Source organism: Trachypithecus francoisi, unplaced genomic scaffold (assembly GCF_009764315.1).
Source record: "Trachypithecus francoisi isolate TF-2019V2 unplaced genomic scaffold, Tfra_2.0 Lachesis_group2, whole genome shotgun sequence".
Lineage (NCBI taxonomy): Eukaryota > Metazoa > Chordata > Mammalia > Primates > Cercopithecidae > Trachypithecus > Trachypithecus francoisi.
The window spans coordinates 270,499-294,944 of NW_022681465.1; the positions used below are offsets into that span (position 1 = coordinate 270,499).

Genomic DNA, 24,446 nt, shown 5'->3' on the forward strand with positions numbered 1-24,446 from the left:
AAATAATGCTTCTGAATGATCTTTGGGTCGACAATGAACTCAAGAGGGAAATTTAAAAATTCTTCAAACTGAATGATAACCGTGACACAACTTATCAAAACTTCTAGGACGCAGCAAAAGCGATGCTAAAAGGAATGTTCACAGCATTAAATGGCCACATCAAAAAGACTGAAAGAGCACAAACAATCGAAGGTCACACCTGAAGTAACCAGCAAAACAAGAACAAATCAAACCCAAACCCAGAAGAAGAAAAGTAATAACAAACATCAGAGCAGAACTAAATGAAATTCACACAAACAAAAAACACTACAAAAGATAAATAAAAAAGCTGGTTTTCTGAAAAGACAAACAAAATTCATAGACCATGAGCAAGATTACCAAGAAAAGAGGAAAAAAGATCCAAATAAACTCAATTAGAAATGAAATAAGAGATAGTACAACTGACACCACAGGTATACAAAAGATCATTTAAGGCCAATAAGAACACCGTTATGTACACAAACTAGAAAATCTAGAGGAGATGGATAACTTCCTGGAAATATACAACCCAGCCAGATCAAATCAGGAAGAAATAGAAACTCTAAACAGATTAATAACAAGTAGCAAGATTGAAACAGCAATAAAAAAAAAAATTGCCAACTAAAATATCCAGGATGTATTCACAGCTGAATTCTATCCAGCATCCAAAGAAAGACTGGTACCAATCTCAGGGAAATTATTACAAAAGATAAAGAGGGAATCCTCCACAAATCATTCTAGGAAGCCAGTATCACCTTAATACCCAAACCAGGAAAGGACACAGCAAAAAGAGCTGTGAATATCCCTCATGAATATAGACGCAAAAATCCTCAGCAAAATATTAGCTAACAGAATCAAACAGCCTATGAAAAAGATAATACACCAGTGTCAAGTGGGATTCATACCAGGTATGCAGGAATGGTTTAACATACGCAAGTCAATAAATGTGATACCTCACATAAACAGAATTAAAAGCAAAAAATCAGAGATCATCTCAACAGATGTAGAAAAAGCATTTGACAAAATCTGCCATCCATTTGTAAACAGGAAACTCATCAAAATGAGCACAGAAGGGACATACCTCAAGGTAACAAAAGCCCTCTATGACAAATCCACAGCCAACATTATACGGAAAGGGGAAAAGTTGAAAACATTGCCCCTCAGAACTGGAATAAGACAAGGATGCCCACTTTCACCACTTCCTTTCGATATAGTACTGGAAGGCCTAGCCAGAGCAATCAGACAAGAGAAAGAAAAAGCAACCAAATTGGTAAACAGGCAGTAAAATTATCCCTGTTCACTGATGATATGGTCATATATGTAGAAAACACTAAAGACTCATCCAAAAAGCTCCTAAATCTGACAAATGAATTCAGAAAAGTTTCAGGATTCAAAATCAATGGACACAAATCACTAACATTGCTATGTGCCAACAATGAGCAAGGTGAGAATCAAATGAAGAAGTCAACCCCTTTTGCAACAGCTGGAAAAAATCCAAAACAAAACAAAACAACTTAGGAATATACCTAACCTAAAAGGTGAAAGATCTCTACAAGGAAACTATAAAAGCCAGCTGAAAAGTGATCATAGAAAACGCAAATAAATGGAAACACATCCCAGGCTCATGGATGGGTAGAATTACTATTGTGAAAATGACCATACTGCCAAAGTGATCTACAAATTCAATGCAATTCCCATCAAAATACAATCATTGTTCACAGAATTAGAAAAAACAATCCTAAAATTCATATAGAACCAATAAAGACCCCAGATAGCCAAGGAAGATTAATCAAAAAGAACAAATCTAGAGGCATCACATTACCTGAATTCAAACTATACTACAAAACTAGAGTTACCAAAACAGCAGGGTACTAATATAGAAATAGGCATGTAGATCAATGGAACAGAATAGACAACACATAAATACACCCAAATACTTACTGCCAATTGATCTTCAACAAACAAACAAAAATCATCAAGTGGGGAAAAGACACCCTATTTGATCCATGGTGCTGGGATAATTCACAAGCCACATGTGGAAGAATGAAGCTGGATCCCCACCTTGCACTTTTGACAAACACGAACTGAGGATGGATCAAATACTTAAATCTGAGACCTGAAAGCAAACAAAAATCTACAAGATACCATCAGAAAAACTTTTCTAGGCATTGACTTAGGGAAAGAGCTCATGACTAAGAATCCAAAAACAAATGCAACAAGAACAAAGATAAATAGATGCAATTTATCTTAATTTATTTTTACTTTAACCTAAATACCTTCTGCACAATCAAACAAATAATAAGCAGAGTAAATAGAACTCATAGAAAGGAAGAAAATATTCACAATCTATACATCTGACAAAGGACTAATATCCAGAATCTAAAATAAACTCAAATTCGCAAGAAAAAAAATCAAATCATCCAGTTGGGTGCGGTGGCTCATGCCTGTAATCCCAGCCCTTTAGGAGGCTGGGGTGGGCGGATCACCTGAAGTCAAAAGTTCAAGACCAGCCTGGCCAACATGATGAAACCTTGCCTATACTAACAATACAAAAATTAGCTGGGCGTGCTGGTGGGTGCCTGTAATCCCAGCTACTTGGGAGCCAGAGGCAGGAGAATAGCTTCAACTCGGGAAGCGGAGGCTTCAGTGAGCCAAGAACATGCCACTGCACTCCAGCCTGGGTGACAGACAAAAACAAAACAAAACAAAACAAAACAAACCAACCAACCAACGCCATCAAAAAGTAGGGAAAGTTCATGAAGAGACAATTCTCAAAAGAAGATATACAAATGGCCAACAAGCATATAAAAAAATGCTGAACATCACTAATTAACAGGAAAATGCAAATAAAATCCACAATGCAATACCACCTTACTCCTGGAAGAATGGCCATAATTTAAAAATAAAGAAATAACAGACGTTGGCTTTGATGTAGTGAAGACAGAACACTTTTACACCGCTGGTGGGAATGTAAACTAGTACAACTACTATAAAAAACAGTATGGAGAGTCTGTAAAGAACTAAAGGTAGAACTATCATTTGATCCAGTAATCCCACTAGTGGCAACCTACCCAGAAAAAAAGAACTTATCTTATGAAAAAGATACTTGCACCCACATGTTTATAGCAGCATAGTTTGCAATTGCAAAAATATGAAAGCAGCCTAAAACAAATCAACGGATAAAGAAAATGTGACATATACTTGTGATCTGTACATATGTACATACCATGGACTACTACTCAGCCAAAAAGGGGAATGAAATATTGGCACTCATACAACCTGGATGGAGTTGTGGACCATTATTCTAAGAGAACTAACTCAAGAAGGAAAAACCAAACATTGTACTATCTCACTTATAAGTGGGAGCTAAGTTATGATGATGCAAAGACATAAGAATGATGTAATGGGCTTTTGGGACGCAGAGGGAATGGTGGGAGGAGGGTGACGGATAAAAGACTGCACATTGGATACAGTATACACTGCTCGGGTGGTGGGTGCACCAAAATCTCAGAAATCAACATGAAAATCTTCTCCGTGCAACCAAACACCTTGTTCCTCAAAACTTCATTGAAATATGGAAAGAAAGAAAGAAAGAAAGAAAGAAAGAAAGAAAGAAAGAAAGGAAAAGAAAAAAGAAAAGAAAAGAGAAAAGAAAAGAGGAAAGGAAAGGAAAAAAAAGGAAAGGAAAGAAAAGAAAAGGAAACAAAAGAAAAGAAAAATATAACTAGGCCGGGCGCGGTGGCTCATGTCTGTAATCCCAGCACTTTGGGAGGCCGAGGCGGGTGGATCACGAGGTCAGGAGATGGAGACCATCCTGACTAACATGGCAAAACCCCATCTCTACTAAAAATACAAAAAAAAAAAAAAAAAAATTAGCTGAGTGTGGTGGCGGCTACTGGGTAGCTGGTAGTGCCACCTACTGGGGAGGCTGAGGCAGGAGAATGGTGTGAACACGGGAGGTGGAGCTTGCAGGGATCCAAGATCGCGCCACTGCACTCCAGGCTGGGCGACAGAGTGAGACTCCATATCAAAAAAATAAAAAATATAAAAAATATATGTAACTATACAAGCAAAGAATATTGGAGAATATTTATATAACCTTAGAGTAATGAGGGCTTTTTAAAGCAAGAGAAAAGGAAATGTTAACAAATTTGGCTTCAGAAAAGTTCACAACCTCTACACTGTGGAAGATCCCATAGGGTCTCTAATATACAAAGAGCTGTTACGTTTGATAATCCAAATCATAAATTCACACAAGAAAAACTGTAAAATGGTCAAAACGTGAAAAAATGTTGTCTTACAGGTAGTAAAGAAATGCATACGGAAATATTACATTTTATTTGAATAAAACTAAAGTTAGCCTCTCAGGCTGAAAGAGTGACAGAGTTGAAGGAAGGGTGAACTGCACCATCCTTTTGGGAAAGTCATCATAAAGAGTCTGTGAAGACTGAAAATGTGTGTGACCTTTGACTCTTAGCCTCTAAAATAAAATGACCTACATGGCACAACACTGACTCAAAGAGGCTTTTGGAAACCCTGGTTGTGAGGCCAACCAGACGAGCGTACAACTCTGGTACAGATAGGTAAAACATTCCCATCAAGCTTACGAACTTACCCAAGTGAAGATGGACTCGGTTCATCATCGGCTTCCTGTGGGGAAGTGAAGCACAATTCACAGGATGAACAAAGACCTTGTTGACGTTGAGCTTACTCTTAAATTCAAGTTCATTACTAGTCAGTTCTGAGTAATGGTACTTCAAGGATGCCTGGATCATGGAATAGGATCTCAGTGGTGGCACAGCACCTTCCTCCCAATCCTTGTATTATGGGCTGAACTATATATCCTCCTCCAAATTCATAGGTAGACATACTGACACCCAGTGACCTAGAACGTGACTGTACGAGGAGACAGGGTCTTGAAAGAGGTAACTGACGTTAGATGAGGCTATTAGGGTGAGCCCTATCCAGAGTGACTGGTGTCCTTTTATGAAGCGGAGATTATGACAGAGACACAAATAGAGGAAGACTGTGGGAGGACACGGAGAACAGGTGGCCGTCTACAAGGCAAGGAGAGAGGCCTTGGGAGAAACCAACCCTGCAGACACTGTGCTCTGGGACTTCCAGCTTCCAGATATGTGAGAAAATACATTTCTTGTTCCAACACCCCACGTGTGGTTCCTTCTTGTGGAATCTCTAGCAAAGCAAAACACCTGCCACGTGTGCACACATGCTGTTTTCCATGCTCCTGGGTAAGAACCTGGGAGTGGGAGTGGTGGGTCACATGATAATACATGCTCCGCATCTGAGGCTTTGCCAGAGTGCCTGCCGATGCGGCATCATCTTTCATCCCCACGAGGAATGGATGAGACTTTCAATTCTCCGATGTCTTCACCAACACTTGGTAGTCATCACCTTCTTTTTAATTACTATTTTTTTTAAGAGACAGGGTCTTGCTATGTTGCCCAGACTCATCTCTTATCTCCAGGCCTGAAGGCATCCTCCTGCCTCATGGGCCACCAAAGCTCTGGGATTTCAGGTGTGAACCACCATGCCTGGGTGGTATTGTTACTCGTTTTGTAGCCATTCTAATAGGGGCGCAGAGGTATCTTTTGTGGTTTTCTTTTTTTTTTTTTTTTTGAGACGGAGTCTTGCTCTGTCGCCCAGGCTGGAGTGCAGTGGCGCGATCTCGGCTCACTGCAAGCTCCGCCTCCTGGGCTCCCGCCATTCTCCTGCCTCAGCCTCCCGAGTAGCTGGGACTACAGGCGCCCGCCAGCTCGCCTGGCTAGTTTTTTGTATTTTTTTTTTAGTAGAGGCGGGGTTTCACTGTGTTAGCCAGGATGGTCTCGATCTCCTGACCTCGTGATCCGCCCGTCTCGGCCTCCCAAAGTGCTGGGATTACAGGCGTGAGCCACCGCGCCTGGCCTTTTGTGGTTTTCTTTTGTGGTTCCCTGATGCCAAATGATGTTGAGCACTATTTTGTGTGCTTTATTTCTCACGGATATGCTTGCCTTGGTGAAGAGCATGTTCAACTCACTTGCTCATTAAAAACTGAGCTGTTTCTTATGTTGAGTTTTCACGATTCTTCAATATTCCCAATACAAGTATATGACTTGCAAATATTTTATTTCAGTCTGTGGCTTATATTTTCATTCTCTTAATGGTGACAATTGAAATAATAATTTAAATGTTTAAAGTCAAATGTATCACTTTTTTGAAAAATTGTTTTTGGTGTAAATCAAAGTTTGCCTAAAACTTCACAAAGATATTCTATGATTTTTTTAGGAATGTTAAAGTTTTCTCTCTAAATATGAGGTCTGTGATGGATTCTGCATTGCTTTCTATGTGGTACTGAGCTGTGTGTGTGTGTGTGTTTGGCATGTGGTTACCAAGCTGCTGCAGCACATTCATTAAAAACGCTTCCATTTCTCCCATTGCCTTGTCTTGGCACGTCCATTTAAGCCAAACACCAGAAATGTAAAGAAGGGCTTGTTTCTGGACTTTCCAGTTTGTTCCATTCATCTACTCAGGATGTCTTCTTTGGATAACGCTGTCTGCAGCCGCAGGCCCACTCCAAGGGGAGGCGATGGACTGCAGGTCTGTGGAGCTCAGCACAGGGTTGTGCCACGGACACAGGTGCCAGTGAAGTCACGCTCATTTTCAGACGGAATTCTCCTCCCTGAGGTGAACAATGAACCAACAGTGTCATTTTCATAGGATTGTCCTGTAGCCCACGGAGATGCTGGCTTGGGATTCAACCTCATGCTGAGCGGATCTTCTCTGCTTCAGACCAAGAGTCACGTGACTTCACACGAGAGTGACTGTAAATCATCATCTACAGCGAGACGCTGCGGAGAGACCGAGGGAACACGATTGCACCCGGGCAGCAGGTGTCGATGCGGACGATCGCAGGCAGAGAAAATCCCATGAGCCCATGTGCCACATGGAGTGAGGGAACTTTGGTGGCTGAGTCTGGGTGGGGGAGGGCTGGGGACTCGATCGGTTTCCACTGAGTGTATCTCCAAATTTCGCTGGAAGTGCAGGCAAAGCACAGGGCTTGGATGCCAGTGTCGCTGTTCCTCCAGGCTGGGCTGATCCCTTTTCATTCCAAGTCTCAGAAGCCTGTTCCCTGAAGTCCTGGGGAAGTGTGGTGAGGTGGCCCTGCCCACACAGAGAAGGGGAAGTCACCTGTAACCTCCAGAAGCTGAACGCCTCACAAAGCCTGCTAAAAAGGATTTCCCCACAGCCTAGCACAGTGGCTCATGTCTGTAATCTCCCTGCTATGGGAGGCTGAGACCAGAGGCTTCCTTGAGACCAGAAATTCCAAACCAACCCAGGCAACAGAGTGAGACCCCATCTCTTAAGACATAAAAAATAAATTGGCTGGGTGTGGTGGCACACTCCTGCAGTTTCAGCTACTCGGGAGACTGAGGTAGAAAGAACACTTCAGTCCGGGAGGTGGAGGCTGCAGTGAGCCCTGATCCCACCACTGCAATCCATCCTGGGTGACAGAGTGAGATCCCATCTCTAAAAATAAATAGTGATGCGGATAAAACCACTGGAAGCTGACACCAGAGCAGGAACAGAAATACGTGGCCCTAAAGCCAGCAGCTGTGCTGGTCTTTCCTGTGAAGGACAGACATGGAGTCCATGTAACAAACACACACTATTCACACACATATACACGTGACCACATGCCACACACAAAACCACACCAACATAACCACACACCCCCACATACCTGCACATGTGACCACACACATATCTCTATTCCCATCTGTCTCCTACACACAGTCCTTCCTCAGCATTTTATTTTAAAAACATAGCACGTGTATTCTGCCATGGCTAACAATTTTCCTCTATTCTTTATCACAGCAGTGTCCCTCGCTGTGTGTTCTGGGCACTTCAGAGACTGCCCTGGGCATCTGCCCATCACCGCAGCCTGACGGTGGCGCTCCAGTGCTGGGGGCTCCGCTTGGTATCCGTCTGTGTCTCTCACCCACATCTGGGAAGCGTTCCTGCCTCTCACTCCATCTCTCTTCTGTGCTCCACCCACCATCATTCCCATGTGAACAGCACCTTGGACACAGAGTGCTTCCATTCTGAATACTGCCTTAACCTCAGCTTGGGGGACCTCAGACCACACATTCTGCACACGGCCCTGTCCTCGGGGTACAGTGCTCATGACTGCAACTTACCTGTGCCATCGAACCCCCTTCCGGGTGAACAGCACTGGAGAATGGACAGGGGCACCTGTAAATCTGCAGGGAGTTCCTGGCCTTGACTCTGGTGGGGCAAGCAAAAGGAGAGAAACACATCTCAGCTTTGTGGGAGGCACAGGGCAGCACTGGAGGCCACAGAGTGTCCTGTAAGCACCACTGCTGGGGCCCACATGTCTCAGAACCTGGAGACTAGCAGCTCCTGGGAGGTTGTGTGAGTGCTCTTGGGTTACTGCACAGTGGGAAACAAGGAGTTTCTGGTGTAAAGGACCACTTCCCACTTGGATTCTGTAAAGCAGTGCCTCCTGCAATGTGAGAGCCCCGCCCTAGACCAGTGCCTTAGACAGGTTGTGTCCTCAGTGCCTCCCCGCAGTGTGCGAGCCCCGCCCTAGACAGGTTGTGCCCTCAGTCACTGCAGCTGGGCTACACTCAGCTACAAGGTGACTGTAATTTTATAAAACACCACATCACGCATGTCACAGAGGCTTCAGGTGGGTCAGGTGACTTTCATTTTTACCTGGGAATCTTTGCCATTCCCACATTTTCTACAATGTATATATGTTGATTTGGCAATCGTTACGCAATTTTAGTTTTTCATTTTGGTTTCAGAGAGAAAGTTTGCAATTCTGGTTATAGTTATGTTTCTATTAATCTTGCCCAAAATGCATCATAAAGCATTTTTATATTTTACTTAAAAGACCACAGTTAGGCGATAGTTCAAAGTGAAGTTCAAGTGCTTTAGATCAACACAGTAGTTTTGCCAATCACTCTTGTAAGAAAAGCAATTTCACAGAAGACTTAATGGGTCATTTCAAAGAGAATGAACTTTTCTCAGTAAGCCACACACCTCGACTGCTGAACTAAGCAAAAGTCTGCATGAATTCTCTGCAGTTGTAATAATTACCAACAGGGCCTTGTCCAGATCCAGGGAAGCCTTTCATCCTCTGGCTGTGGAGTAAGGGATGGTGACTTTTCCAGGGACACAGGCCCTGTCTCTTCTGCCCAGGAAGGTTTGGGCCGAGCCCCTGCTGGTGCCTGTGAGGGCTGGGGCTGGTGCACACCTGGGGATGGGGGGCTGCACGTCACTTCAAGGCCATGGTGGAGAGTCTAGCTTCTGGGACCTTTGCTGCTTCTCTGTGGGTGCTGGTGATGTGGGCCCCTCCCTATGGAGAGTGTATAACTAATGTAACTGCAACTTGAATTCCATGTGTCTACGAACTGGACAGTCTTTTGAAAGCTCATATGGAAAAATATATGTGTAAGAATTGTTGAAAGTAAACGAAAAATGGTAATATCTCTAGAGGCTTATTTGCCTGCAGGACATAAAATATAGTAGCTAAATAAGGTTCCATAATTTAAATAGATGGTGCAGCTCCAGGACACAGACCCATGAGACAGAGACGAGCATCCAGACACAGACCTGTGCCTGTGTTTAGGTAATCACAGTGAACCATGAAAGGGGCCTCTCAATTGAGGGGGAAAGGCGCAATATTTAATATATAAGGAGAAAACCAACAGTTATGCGTCGGAATTGGTGGGTTCTTGGCCTCACTGACTTCAAGAATGAAGCTGCGAACCCTTGCAGTGAGTGTTACAGTTCTTAAAGATGGTGTGTCCGGAATTTGTTCCTTCAGGCGGTCAGATGTTCTGGAGCTTCTTCCTTCTGGTGGGTTCATGGTCTCACCGTCAGGAGTCAAGCTGCAGACCTTCCCGGTGAGTGTTACAGCTCTTAAAGGCAGCGCATCTGGAGTTGCTCGTTCTCCCCGTGGGTTCGTGGTCTCATTGGCTTCGGAAGTGAAGCTGTAGACCTTCCCGGTGAGTGTTACGGCTCATAAAGTCAGCTCGAACCCAAACAATGAGCAGCAGCTAGATTTATCCAAAGAGTGAAAAAACAAAGCTCCCCCAGTGTGGAAGGCAACGAGCGGGTTGCCACCTGCTGGCTCGGGCAGCCTGCTTTTATTTCCTTATCTGGCCCCACCCACATCTGCTGATTGGTCCATCTGACAGAGAGCTGATTGGTCTATTTTACAGAGAGCTGATAGGTCCCTTTTGACAGAGTGCTGACTGGTGCGTTTACAATCCTTGAGCTAGACACAGACTCACAGAGTGCTTGTTAGCTAGAAACAGAATTAGCTAGAATCAGTGTACCAATTGGTGTATTTACAAACCTTGAGCTAGACACAGAGTGCTGATTGGTGTATTTACGATCCCTGAGCTAGACACAGATTGCTGATTGGTACACATACAATCCTCAGGCTAGATATAAAAGTTCTCCAAGTCCCCATCTGGTTGAGGAGCTCAGTTGGCTTCACTCAGTGGATCCCGCACTAGGGCTGCAGGCAGAGCTCCCCGCCAGTCGCGAGCCCCGCCTGCACTCCTCAGCCCTTGGGCTGTCCATGGGATTGTGCGCCACGGAGTAGGGGGCGGCGCCAGGGGAGGCTCAGGCTGCTGGAGCCCACGGCAGGTGGGGGAACTCAAACATGGCGGGCTGCAGGTCCTGAGCCCTGTCCCCACGGGAGGCAGCTAAACCCCGCGAGAATTTGAGTGCAGCGCCGGCGGGCCGGCAATTCTGGGGGACCCGGCGCAACCTCCGCAACTGCTTGCCCAGGTGCTAAGCCCCTCACTGCCCTGGGCCGGCCGGCCACTCTGTGTGTGGGGCCTGCCAAGCCCCCGCAGCGGGAACTCACACGGGCCCGCCAGCGCAGCCCTGGTTCTGGCAGGCGCCTCTCCCTCCACACCTCCCCACAAGCAGAGGGAGGAGGTTCCGGCCTCAGCCAGCCCAAAGAGGGGCTCCACGGTGCAGTGGCCGGCTGCAGGGCTCCTGAAGCACCACCAGAGTGGACACCGAGGCCGAGGAGGCGCTGAGAGTGAGGCCTGCTAGCACACTGTCACCTCAGTTACTTCGTTGGGATAAAATAACCTTATCTCCTTGAATACAACAATAAATTCCAACTGGCCTGAAAAATCACAATGTAAAGGAAGTAAACAGAAATATGAATAATATATTCACCCTCTCCAGCCCCTCTGCTCTCTGCCGCTCCCCCTGGGGCAGCAGGAGAAGAAGAGGGCCAGGGGTCCCCTGCCCGCACTCTCCATGATGCCAGGGACGGCAAGGTAGCCAGGCGGCAACAGTGCAAGGCGACACTGGAGCGACCTCACGACGACCTCCATTCCCACTGCGCCTCCTCCCAGAGCCTAAGAAGCTCCAAGCCTGTGGCGCCTGGCACTGAGACAAGCAGATGGCGGCTCAGCCAAGGCATTTAGGATGGAAACCAGGAGGTTTCAATATTCAGGACTGCACCTTTGCTGCTGAAGGGGTGTGAACCACCCTTCTGATCCCCACCACACAACACAAGCGTTTTGGGAAGCAAGTGAAAGCATGCAGGCCGATGGCAGATAGGAGACGGCGCTGATGTGCAGCTCCCACCAGGACAGAGAGAACAGCATATGGAGATTCACGCTGCAGACTTTTGACCCAGGAACCACCACAGGACTGTACCAGAAAAATAACAACAAATCATAGAGCCTTGAAAGAAGCCGCAGGCTGCTGCGATTCCACAGGACAGGTGACAGTTTTGCTGCTCTCTCGAAAGTGCCACCTCCTGGCTGGAGGCCAACCAGCTCGGGACATGACAGCAACTCAAGACAGAACAACCCTGCTCCTTGGAAGGAGAAAACAAGAGCTAATTCCACCTCCTGCAGCATCCTGGATAACCAGAGGTCCTGAGTCTGTCCATGTGATAACTTCACTGCTAGAATAACCAGCCTCTGAGAAAGTCAGCAAAGTAAACCTGTCGACAGCCGAGGGCCCCCACAGAGTCCACTTTAGGCCCCTTTCGCCTCCACCGGGGTAGGTGCTGGTATCCACAGCTGGGAGACCTGAGGACGGATCACATCACAGGCCTCTGTGCAGACATTCCCCAGCACCAGCCTGGTAGCCCTGCTCGGGGGAGAGACCCAGAAGAACAATAGCAATCACTGCTGTCTGATTTCTAGAAGCTGCATCTCTAGGGGATGGGACAGTGCACAAATCAAGGGACCAATCCATGCGGCCAAAGAATCTGATCAGCAAACCTTGAGTTCCAGATTTTCCCACTGAAATAATCTACACTAACGACAAGGAATCAGAAAATTAATTCTGGTAACAAGAAAACACAACGTTCTAGACTTCCCTCAAAACACCACAGTAGCACTCCAGAAAGGGATCCAAACCAAGAAGAAAATCTCCGAATTGCTGGATAAAGAATTCAGAAGGTTGATTATTAAGCTATTCAAGGAGATACCAGAGAAAGGTGAAAACCAACTTAAAGAAATTTAAAAATCCGTACAGGTTATAGATAAAAAAATACTCCAGAGAAATAGAGATCACAAAAAAAAACAAACACAATGTCTGGAAATGAAAGGCACACTAAGACAAATACAAAATGCACTGGAAAGTTTCAACAGTAGAATCGAACAACTAGACTTCAGAGCTCACAAACAGGGCTTTGTAATTAGCCCAATCATAGAAAGGGGAAAAAAAGAATTTTAAGAACAAAGCCTCCAAGAAAGTTGTGATTAGATTAAATGTCCAAACCTAAGAATAATTAGTGTTCCTGAGGAAGAAGACAAATCTACAAGTTTGGAAAACTTATTTGACAGAATAATCAAGGAAACCTTCCCTGACCTTGCTAGAGTTCTAGACATCCAAAGACAAGAAGCTCAAAGAACACCTGGGAACTCACTGCAAAAAGATCACCCAGGCACATGGTAATCAGGTTATCTAATGTCAAGACATGTGAACAAACGGAAGAGCTGTGAGGCAAAACATCAAATAACCTATAAAGGAAAACCTGGCCGGGCGCAGTGGCTCAAGCTGTAATCCCAGCACTTTGAGAGGCCAAGGCGGGCGGATCATGAAGTCAGGAGATCGAGACCATCCTGGCTAACACGGTGAAACCCCGTCTCCACTAAAAAAATACAAAAAACTAGCCAGGCGAGGTGGTGGCACCTGTGGTCCCAGCTACTTGGGAGGCTGAGGCAGGAGAATGGTGTGTACCCAGGAGGCGGAGCTTGCAGTGAGCTGAGATCCGGCCACTGCACTCCAGCCTGGGCGACAGAGTGAGACTCCGTCTCAAAAAAAAAAAAAAGGAAAACCTGTCATATTAGCAGCAGATTTCTCAGCAGAAAATCTATAGACTACAAGGCATTTGGGTCCCATCTCTAGCCTCTTAAAACAAAATAATTAACAGCTAATAATTTTGTATTCAGCAAAACTTAAGTTTCCTAAATGAAGTAGAGATAAAGTCATTCTCAGACAAACAAATGCTGAATTACCCACTACCAAGCCAGTACTACAAGAAATGCTAAAGGAGTGCTAAATCTTAAAACTAAAATACACCAAAATAGAAACCCTTTAAAGCATAAATCTCACAGGGCCTATAAAACAATAGAACAAAGAAGAAGACCACAACTACCATGATGAATAAAACAGTACCTCACACTTCAATAGTAGCACTGAATATAAATGGTCTAAATGCTCCACTTAAAAGATACAGAATAGCAGAATGGGGAAGAATATACCAACCAAGAATCTGCTGTTTTCAAGAGACTCACCTAATACATAAGGACTCACATAAACTTGAGGTAAAGGGGTAGAATCAGATATTTCATGCAAATAGAAACCAAGAGCAAGCAGCAGTAACTATTCCTATGTCAGACAAAACTGATTTTAAAGCAACAACAGCTAAGACAAAGAAGGACATTATATCATCATAAAAGGATCCCTCCAAAAGGAAAATATCACAATCCTAAATATATATGCACCTAACATGTGATGTGCCAAATTTATAAAACAATTATTACTAGACATGATAAATTACATGACAACACAGTAATAGTAGGGGACTTAATACTCTATGGACAGCACTAGACAGCTCATCAACACAGAAAGTCAACAAAGAAACAAGGGACTTAAACTATATCCTAGAACAAATGAACTTGACAGATATTTACAGAAAATTCTGCCCAACAAGTGCAGAATGTACACTCTTTTCATCAGTACATGGAACATTCTCCAATATAGATCATATGACAGATCACAAAACAAGTCTCCATGAATCTGAGAAAATAAAAATTATCTCAAGTATTTTTCCAGACCACAGTGGAATAAGGTGGGAAATGACCTCCCAAAGAAACCCTCAAAACCACACAAATACATGGAAATTAAATAATTGCTCCTGAATGATCTTTGGGTCAATAATAAAATCAAGAGGAAAATTAAAAAATTCTTTCAATTGAACAATAATAGTGACACAACATATCCAAACCTCTAGGGCTGGGTGCGGTGGCTCATGCCTGCAATACCAGCACTTTGGGAGGCCAGGTGAGCGGATCACCTGAGGATCACTTGGTAGTTTGACATCAGCCTGGCCAACATGATGAAACCCCACCTCTACTACAAATACAAAAATTAGCTGGGTGTGGTGGTGCACACCTGTAATCCCAGCTACTTGGGAGGCTGAGGCAGGAGAACTGCTTGAACCTGTGAGGCAGAGGTGGCAGTGAGCCGAGACTGCACCATGGCTCTCCAGCCTGGGCAACAGAGCAAGACTCTGTCTCAAACAAACAAACAAAAACACAAACAAAAACACCTCTAGGACACAGCAAAAGCGATGCTAAGATGAACATTCATAGCATTAAATGCTTCCATCAGAAAGTTGGAAAGCGCACAGACAGACAATCTAAAGGTCACACCTGAAGTAAACAGAGAAACAAGAACAAAACCCAAACCCAGCAGAAGAAAAGAAATAACAAAGATCAAAGCAGAACTAAATGAAACTGAAACAAACTAACAATCAAAAAAAGCCCCAAAAGATAAATGAAACAAAAAGTTGGTTCGTTGAAAAGATAAACAAAATTGATAGACCATTAGCAAAGCTCACCAAGGAAAGAAGAGAGAAGATCCAAATAAGCTCAATTAGAAATGAAATGGGACATATTACAACTGATACCACAGAAATACAAAAGATCATTTAAGGCTACTATGAACACCTTTTTGCACACAAACTAGAAGATCTAGTGGAGATGGATAAAATCCTGGAAATATACAACTGTCCTAGACTAGACCAGGAAGAAATAGAAATTCTTAGCAGATCAATAGCAAGTAGTGAGATTGAAACAGTAATTAAAAAATTGCGAATGAAACAATATCAGACATTCAAAGAAGAACTGCTGCCAATCTTATGGAAACGATTCCAAAAGATAAAGAGGGATTCTTCTGTAAATCATTTCATGAAGCCAGTAGCACCCTAATACCAAAACCAGGAAAGGACATAACGAAAACAGAAAACTACAGACCGATATCCCCCATGAATATGGATGCAAAAATCCTCAATAAAATACTAGCTAGCCGAATCAAACAGCATAACAAAAAGATAATATACCATGATCAAGCAGGTCTCATACCAGGGATGCAGGAATGGTTTAACATATGGAAGTCAATAAATGTGACACTTCACATAAATAGAATTTTTAAAAATCTGAGATGATTTCAACAGATGCAGGAAAACGATCTGACAAAATCTAGAATGCTTTTATAATTAAAACACTCAGCAAAATCAGCGCAGAAGGGGCATACCTCAAGGTAATAAAAGCCCTCTATGACAAACCTACAGCCAACATTATCCTGAATGAGGAAAAGTTGAAGGCACTACCCCTGAGAACTGGAACAAGACAAGGATGCCCACTTTCACCACTTCTATTCAACACAGTATTACTGGAAGTCCTAGCCAGAGTAATCAGAGAAGAGAAAGAAATACGTCTGGAGTTTGAGACCGGCCTGGCCAACACGGTGAACTCTGCCTCTACCAAAAATACAAAAGTTGGCCAAGCGTGGTGGCGGGTGCCTGTAATCCCAGCTAATCGAGTGGCTGAGGCAGGAGAATCACTTGAACCCAGGAGGCGGAGGTTGCAGTGAGCCAGTATCATGCCATTGCACTCCATCTTTCACAACAAGAGTGAAACTCCATCTCAAAAAGAAAAAAAACGTTTTTTTTTAAATGAGAAAGAAATAAAGAGCATCCAAAGTGGTAAACAGGAAGTCAAACTGTCACTGTTCTCTGACGATATGATCACATACCTAGAAAACCCTGAAGACTCATCCAAAAGCTCCTAGATCTCATAAATGAATTCAGTCAAATTTCAGGATACAAAATCAATTCACACAAATCAGTAACACTGCTATGTGCCAACAATGACCAAACTGAGAATTAAATGGAAAAGTCAACCCCTTTTGCCACAGGTGCGAAATAAAGAAAGAAAGAAAAATAAAGCTTAGGAATACACCTAATGCAAGAGGTGAAAGATCTCTACGAAAAAAAAACTACAAAACACTGCTGAAAGAAATCATAGACAACACCAATAAATAGAAACACATCCCATGCTCATGGCTGGGTAGAATCAGTATTGTGAAAATGACTATAGTGCCAAAAGCAATCTAAAAATTCAATGCAATTTCCATCAAAATATCCATCATTCATTCTTCACAGAACTAAAACAAAAACAAAAACAAAACAAAACCACGTAAAATTCTTATGGAATGAATAAAGACCACACATAGCCAAATAAGACTAATGAAAAAGAAGAAATCTGGAGGCATCACATTACCCGATTCTGAACTATACTACAAGGCTACAGTTACCAAAAAAGCATGGTACTGATATAAAAATAGGAATGTAGACGAATTGGACGGAATAGAAAACCCAGAACTAAAGCCAAATACTTACAGCCAACTGAGCTTCGACAAAGCAAACAAAAACATCAAGTGGGCAAAGGACACTCTATTCAACAAATGGTGCTGGGATAATTTGCAAGCCACATGCAGAAGAATGAAGCTGGATCCTCAACTCTTTCCTAATACAAAAATCAACTCAAGATGGATCAAAGACTGAAATCTAAGACCTAAAACCATAAAAATATCAACAAGAGAATATCACAAAAACTCTTCTAGACACTGGCTTAGGCAAAGAGTTCATGACCAAGAATCCAAAACCAAATGTGACAAAAACAAAGATGAATTGATGGGATTTCATTAAACTAAAAAACTTGTGCACAGCAAAAGAAATAGCAGAGTAAGCAGACAACTCATGGAATTGGAGAAAATACTAACAATCGATATATCCAACAAAGGACTAATATACAGAATATAAAAAGGAACTGAAACAAATCCGAAAAAAAAAAATCATCCAGTAGGGTGTGGTGGCCACTCTTGTAATCCTGGTCCTCTGGGAGGCTGAGATAGGTGGATCACTTGGGATTAATAGTTTGAGGCCAGCCTGGCCAACATGGTGAAATTCAGTCTCTACTAAAAATACAAAATAGATGTGGTGGTGGGTGCCGGTTATCCCAGCTACTCAGGAGGCTGAGGCAGGAGAATCGCTTGAACTCAAGAGGCAGAGGCTTCAGTGTATCATGATCACACCACAGCACTTCAGCCTGCGCAACAGAGTGAGACTCTATTTAAAAAAAAAAAAAAAAAACCCATAGAAAAGTGGGCAAAGGACACAAATAGACAATTCTCTAAAGAAGATATACAAACAGGCCAGGCACGGTGGCTCAAGCCTGTAATCCCAGCACTTTGGGAGGCCGAGACAGGCGGATCATGAGGTCAGGAGATCGGGACCATCCTGGCTAACCTGGTGAAACCCCATCTCTACTAAAAAATAAAAAAAAAAAAAACTAGCCGGGCGAGGTGGTGGGCACCTGTAGTCCCAGCTACTCGGGAGGCTGAGGCAGGAGAACCCAGGAGGCAGAGCTTGAAGTGAGCCGAGATCCGGCCACTGCACTCTGGTGATGCAGCAAGACTCCATCTCAAAAAAAAACAAAAAACAAAAAGAAGAAGATATACAAATGGCCAACAAACATATGAAAAAATGCTCGACATCACTAATTATCAGAGAAATGGAAATAAAAACCTCAATGCAATACCATCTTACTCCTACAAGAATGTTCATAATGTAAAAAATCAAAGAATAACAGATGTTGGCATGGATGTGGTGAAAATGGGACACTTTGACACCGTTGGTGGGAAGGGAAACTAGTACAACCACTGTGGAAAATAGCATGGAGATTCCTCAAAGAACTGCTACTACTGCGCAACACATTGGAGCAATGAGCGTGCGACGCAGTGAACAGCTGTAAGAACGAATTGGGATTAAATCTTCCCCATGTACATGCTGTTCCACAGCCAGGGCAGTTGAGTTGGGAGGATGAGTCCAGCTGGGTGCACTGATCTGTGAGGGGGAGACCCGGGAGCCATGCGGTGACCTCAGTAGCCTGGGATCCCAGGTGCCTCTAGAGGAGCTCCGAGCCATGAGGTGTGGGTGCTCCTTCTTCCCAGCATGAGGAGCCTCCCTTACACACCCTCCCTGGATGCTGTCCCTGTCTTTGGGCTTATGTCCACTGGGCCCTCCCTAGTTTGGCCATCTGGCCCCCCTCAGCAGCATGACCTACTGGAATGGTGGCAGAGACCCCAGAGGTCCTGGGCCAGGACAGCTGTACCTGCTGGGTGCCCAGAGTAGAGGACGGGGCTGTTCTGTGCAGGCTGAGGTGGGCGCTTCCCCTGTGGGGCCAGCTGAGAATCCCTGCAGTAATGGCAGAGTACAGCTGGTAGGGTCAGGATCAGGATCAGGACGTGATGTGAGGGCAGGAAGGATGCTGTGCCACTGTGTGTGTGTGTGAGTGCATGTGTGGGAGTGTGTATGTTTGTGAGTGTGAGTGTGTGTAGGAATGTGTGTGTGAATGTGTTTTGTGTTGTGGGGTGGGCGTGCACACCTGGGATGGTTTCAATCAATGACTTTTTCAATATCATTTCATTCTAAATTGTAGTATAGGGCTGCAGATGAAAACTTCCTCAGGTTAGAAGGTAGGAGTGCAAGATCGAAACCCTGAAACCTAGGAAATGTTGTCTAAAGTAGCTTTTAAAATACAAAGTTAATCTGTGTTCATTATAGCAGAGGAAAATGGAACAGAAAACAAAGATTAATAAATTACTCACCATCATGTATGACTAGATTTGCTGTTACTCTATGTTCTGTGAGAAGTGTATTCTGACTTGAGGTTCTCTAGGAAGAATTTGTCCTTGTCATGGCTGTACACAGTTTCTTTCCTCATGGAAACAGGCTAGTGGTTAAAATGTGTGCTTAAAACTGGGTCATGACCTTTATAATGGTTGTCTTTCAGCTTTTGTAGTTTGGAGGGTGACAAAGTTGTTTGCAGTTGGGCTGGATTTGTGCAGTGTTGGGTCAGAGCTATCATCAGTGGACATGCTTAGGGGTGAAATGACAAGACCTGTCTCTCAACAAAACACTATTAGAAAAATTTTAAAAATATACAGACTCAGCCATTACATGTTTGTTTAAAGATAGACTTAGAAAATAACTATGCTTGGCCTTATTTTGGTCATGAGTTCAAATGTTAGCTATGAAGGATTCTATAATTTTTTCAAGTAAGATAAGTGCAATAAGCTACATGAATGGCTATAAATGTTAAGTGAAACATTTCGATTTTCTACTGTGTCATCAGTTTATTCGAAGACATTAAACAGATGACATATTTTCCTAAGTAATTTGAGATAAGGCAAGTGTATAACTGTATAAAATAATCCAATTAAACTTACAAACTCACCCAAGTGAAGACAGACCCGGGACACCATCTGCTTCCTGTAGGGAAGTGAAGCAAAATGCATAGGATGAACAAATACGTTGTTGACGTTGAGCTTACTCTTAAATTCAACTTCATTACTAGTCAGTTCTGAGTAATGGTACTTCAAGGATGCCTGGATCATGGAATAGGATCTCACTGGTGGGACAGCACCCTTCCTCCCAATCCTTGTATTATGGCTGGGGGGTGAGGGGAGGCTGAATGCTATCCTCCTCCAAATTCATAAGTTGACATCCTGACTCCCAGTGACCTAGAATGTGACTGTATGTGGAAATAGGGTCTTAAAAGAGGTAACTGACGTTAGATGAGGCTATTAGGATGAGCCCTAATCCAGAGAGACTGGTGTCCTTTTATGAAGGGAAGATTATGACAGAGACACAAACAGAGAAAAGACTGTGGGAGGACGCAGAGAACAGGTGGCCGTCTACAAGGCAAGGAGAGAGGCCTTGGGAGAAACCAACCCTGCAGACACTGTGCTCTGGGACTTCCAGCCTCCAGATATGTGAGAAAATACGTTTCTTGTTCCAACACCCCACGTGTGGTTCCTCCCTGTGGAATATCTAGCAAGGAAAAACACCTGCTACATGCACATACATGTTGTTTTCCACGCTCCTGGGTAAGAACCTGGGAGTGGGAGTGCTGGGTCATATGATAATACATGCTCAGCATCTGAGGCTTTGCCAGAGTGCTTGCCGATGTGGCATCATCTTTCATCCCCATGAGCAATGGATGAGACTTCCAGTTCTCCCACCTCTTCACCAACACTTGGTATTGATCATCTTTTTAAAACTATATTTTCTAGAGGCAGGGTCTTGCTATGTTGCCCAGACTGGTCTCAAACTCCTGGCCTCAAGGGATCCTCCTGACTCGTGGGCACCAAAGCTCTGGGATTTTAGGTGTGAAGCCTTGTGCCTGGAGTATCATTAATCTGTTTTCTTGCAGCTATTCTAATGGGGTGCAGTGGTATCTCAGTGTGGTTTTAGCTGGTGGTTCCCTAGTGGCAAATGATGTTGATAACCATTTTGTGTGCTTTATTTCTCATGGATATGTTTGCCTTGGTGAAGAGTGTGTTCAAATCTTTCACTGTTTAAAAACTGAGCTGTTGTGTATTCCTGAGTTTTCATGGTTCTTTAAATATTCTGTACAAAAGTGTATGACTTGCACATATTTTATTTCAGTCTGTGGCTTATGTTTTCATTCCTTTACTGGTGACAATTGAAGAAATAATTTTAAATGCTTAAAGTCAAATGTATCATTTTTTTGTGAAATAGTGCTTTTGGTATCTATCAAAGAAAAGTCTGCCTAACACAAGACTCTGAAGATATTCTATGATTTTTGCAGGAATGTTAAAGTTTCCCACTCTTAATATGAGGTATGTGATGGATTTTGCATTGGTTTCCATGTGGTGCTGAGCTGTGTATTTGGCATGTCGTTATCCTCCTGCTGCAGAACACTCAACTTACCTTTGCCGACGAGTCCTCGTCCGGGTTTACTGAAGTGCAGAAGTGACATGGGCTCTTGCAAATCAGCAGAGAGCTCTTGACCTTGGCTCTGGTGGGACAGGAAGGAGGAGAGAAACTCATCTCAGCTTTGTGAGGCGGGTGCTCAGGGCGGCACTGGAGGCTGCAGCGCGTCCTGTCAGCACCACTGCTGTGGGGCGCATGGGTCTCAGAAACGTGGAGATCAGCAGCTCCTGGGAGGTTGTTAGAGTTCTCCCGAGTTATGCGCAGTGGCAAACGTAAGGAGCTTGTTGTGTAAAGGACCATGACTCTTTGCCACTGGGACAATGCAAAGCAGTGCCTCCATCCACCGTGTCAGACCTGCCCTACACCAGTGCCTAAGACAGGTTCTGAAGGGTGATGGCAGATGGGAGTCAGGGCTGATGTGCAGCACCCACGTGGACAAACAGAGCAGCATGTGGAGACTCATGCTGCGGACTTTCATCCCAGGAACCACAATGGCAGCATACCAGAAAAAACAAAAAAAGTCACAGAAACTTTGGAAGACACCATAGGCCACAGCAAATTCCACAGGACAGGTGACAACTCTGCTGCTCTCTCGAAAGTGCCACCTCCCGGCTGGAGACCAACCAGTTCAGAACGTAACAGCAACTCATGACAGAATAGCCCTGCTACTAGGAAGAAGAAAACAAGAGCTTATTCCACCTCCGGCAGCATCCTGGATAACCAGAGGTCCCGAGTGTCTCCACATGACAACTTCACTGCTAGAATAACCAACCTCTGAGAAAGTCAGCACAGTAAACCTATGGACAGTCGAGGACCCCCCCAGAGTCCACTTCAGTCCCCTGTCACCTCCACCGGGGTAGGTGCTGGTATCCACAGCTGGGAGACCTGAGGACGGATCACATCACAGGACTCTGTGCATTCCCAGCACCAGCCTGGTAGCCCTGCTGGGTGGAGAGACCCAGAAGAACAATAGCAATCACTGCTGTCTGGGTTGCAGGAAGCTCCATCTCTAGGGGAAAGGGGAGTGCACAAATCAGGAACCCACATGGGACTAAAGAATCTTACCAGTAGCCCTTGAGTTCCAGATTTTCCCAGTGAAATAATCTACACACATGAGAAGGAATCAGACAAGTGATCCTGGTAATATGTTGAAACAGGGTTCTAGTCCACCCTCAAAAGACTGCACTAGCTCCCCAAGCTCCCCAGCAATAGATCCAAACCAAGAAGAAAATCAGAATTGCTGGAAAGAATTCAGAAGGTTGATTATTAAGCTACTCAAGGAGATACCAAAGAAAGGTGATAACCAACACAAAGAATTTTAAAAATCAATACAGGATAAAATGAAAAATGCTCCACGGAAATAGAGATCCTAAAAAAAACACAGTCACAACTTCTGGAATGAAAGTCACACAAAGAGAAATACAAAATGCACTGGAAACGTACAACAGCAGGATCTAACAAGTAGAAGAAAGAATTTCAGAACTCGAAAACAAGGGTTTTAAAATAACCTAGTCAGACGAATAGGAAAGAAACAATTTTTAAAAAGAACAAAGCCTCCAACAACGTACGGGTTGTGTTAAACAGCCAAACTTAAAAATAGTGTTCCTGACAAAGCACACAAATCTACAAGTTTGGAAAACTTATTTGAGGGAAAAATCAAGGAAACCTTCCCTAGCATTGTTAGAGTTCTAGACATCCAAAGACAAGAAGCTCTAAGAATGCCTGGGAAATTCATTGCAAAAAGATGATCACCGAGGCACATAGTCATCTGGTTATCTAAAGTCAAGACAAATGAAAGAATCTTAAGAGCTGTGATGCAAAACATCAGGCAACCTCTATAGGAAAACCTCTCATATTAGCAGATTTCTCAACAGAAACACTACACACTAGAAGGGATTGGGGTCCTATCTCCAACCTATTCAAACAAAATAATTAACAGCCAATAATTTTGTATTCAGCAAAACTGTGTTTCCTAAATGAAGTAGAGATGCTGTCTGTTTCAGAAAAACACATGCTGAGAGAACTAGCCACTACGAAGTAAGTCCTACAAGAAAGCGCTAAAAGGAGTTCCAAATCTTAAAACAAAACCTCAAAATACACCAAAATAGAACTTCCTAAAGGTAAAATCTCACAGAACTGAGAAAATAGTAACACAAAGAAAAAAACCAAGGTATTCAGGCAACTAGTAGCATGATCAATAAAACAGTACCTCACATCCAAATGCTACTATTGAATGTAAATGGCCTAAAAGCACCATCTAAAAAATACAGAGTGGAAGAATAGAGAAAAATCCATCAACCAAGTATCTGCTGTCTTCAAGGGATGCACCTAACGTATAAGGACTGAAATAAACTTAAGGTAAAGGGGTGGAAAAGAGATGCTATACACATGGAAACCAACGGCAGGCAGGAGGAACTATTCTGATACCAGACTCAACAGACTTTAAAGCCACACAGCTAAGAAAGACGAAGAGCAACATTATACAACGACAAAAGAATCACTCCAAAAGGAAAATATCACAATCCTAAACATATATGCACCTAACAAGGGATGTCCCAAATTTATAAAACAATTATTACTGGACGTAAGAAATGAGACAGATGAAAACACGATTGTAGTGTTGGACTTAATACTCCACTGATAGCACTAAACAGGTCATCAAGACAGAAAGTCAACAAAGAAACAATGAACTTAAACTATACCCTAGAACAAAAGGATTTGACAGATATTTACAGAACATTCTACCAACAACTGCAGAATGTACATTCTTTTCATCCGTAAATGGAACATTCTCCAAGATACATCATATGATAGGCCACAAAAAAGTCTCAATGAATTTAAGAAAATCAAAATTACATCAAGTATCTTTTCAGACCACAGTGGAATAAAATTGGCAATTAACTCCAAAAAGAACCCATGAAATTACACAAATACATAGAAATTAAATAATTGTTTCTGATTGATCTTTGGGTTGACAATGAAATCAACGGGGAAATTTTAAAATTCTTCAAACTGAATGATAACCGTGACACAACTTATCAAAACC

At 43.4% G+C, this 24,446-nt stretch overlaps 1 pseudogene; it reads right to left on the bottom strand.

The window, feature by feature from the left end:
• The window catches only part of LOC117064686, a 98,983-nt pseudogene that overhangs the window by 28,746 nt on the left and 45,791 nt on the right, over window positions 1-24,446 (bottom strand).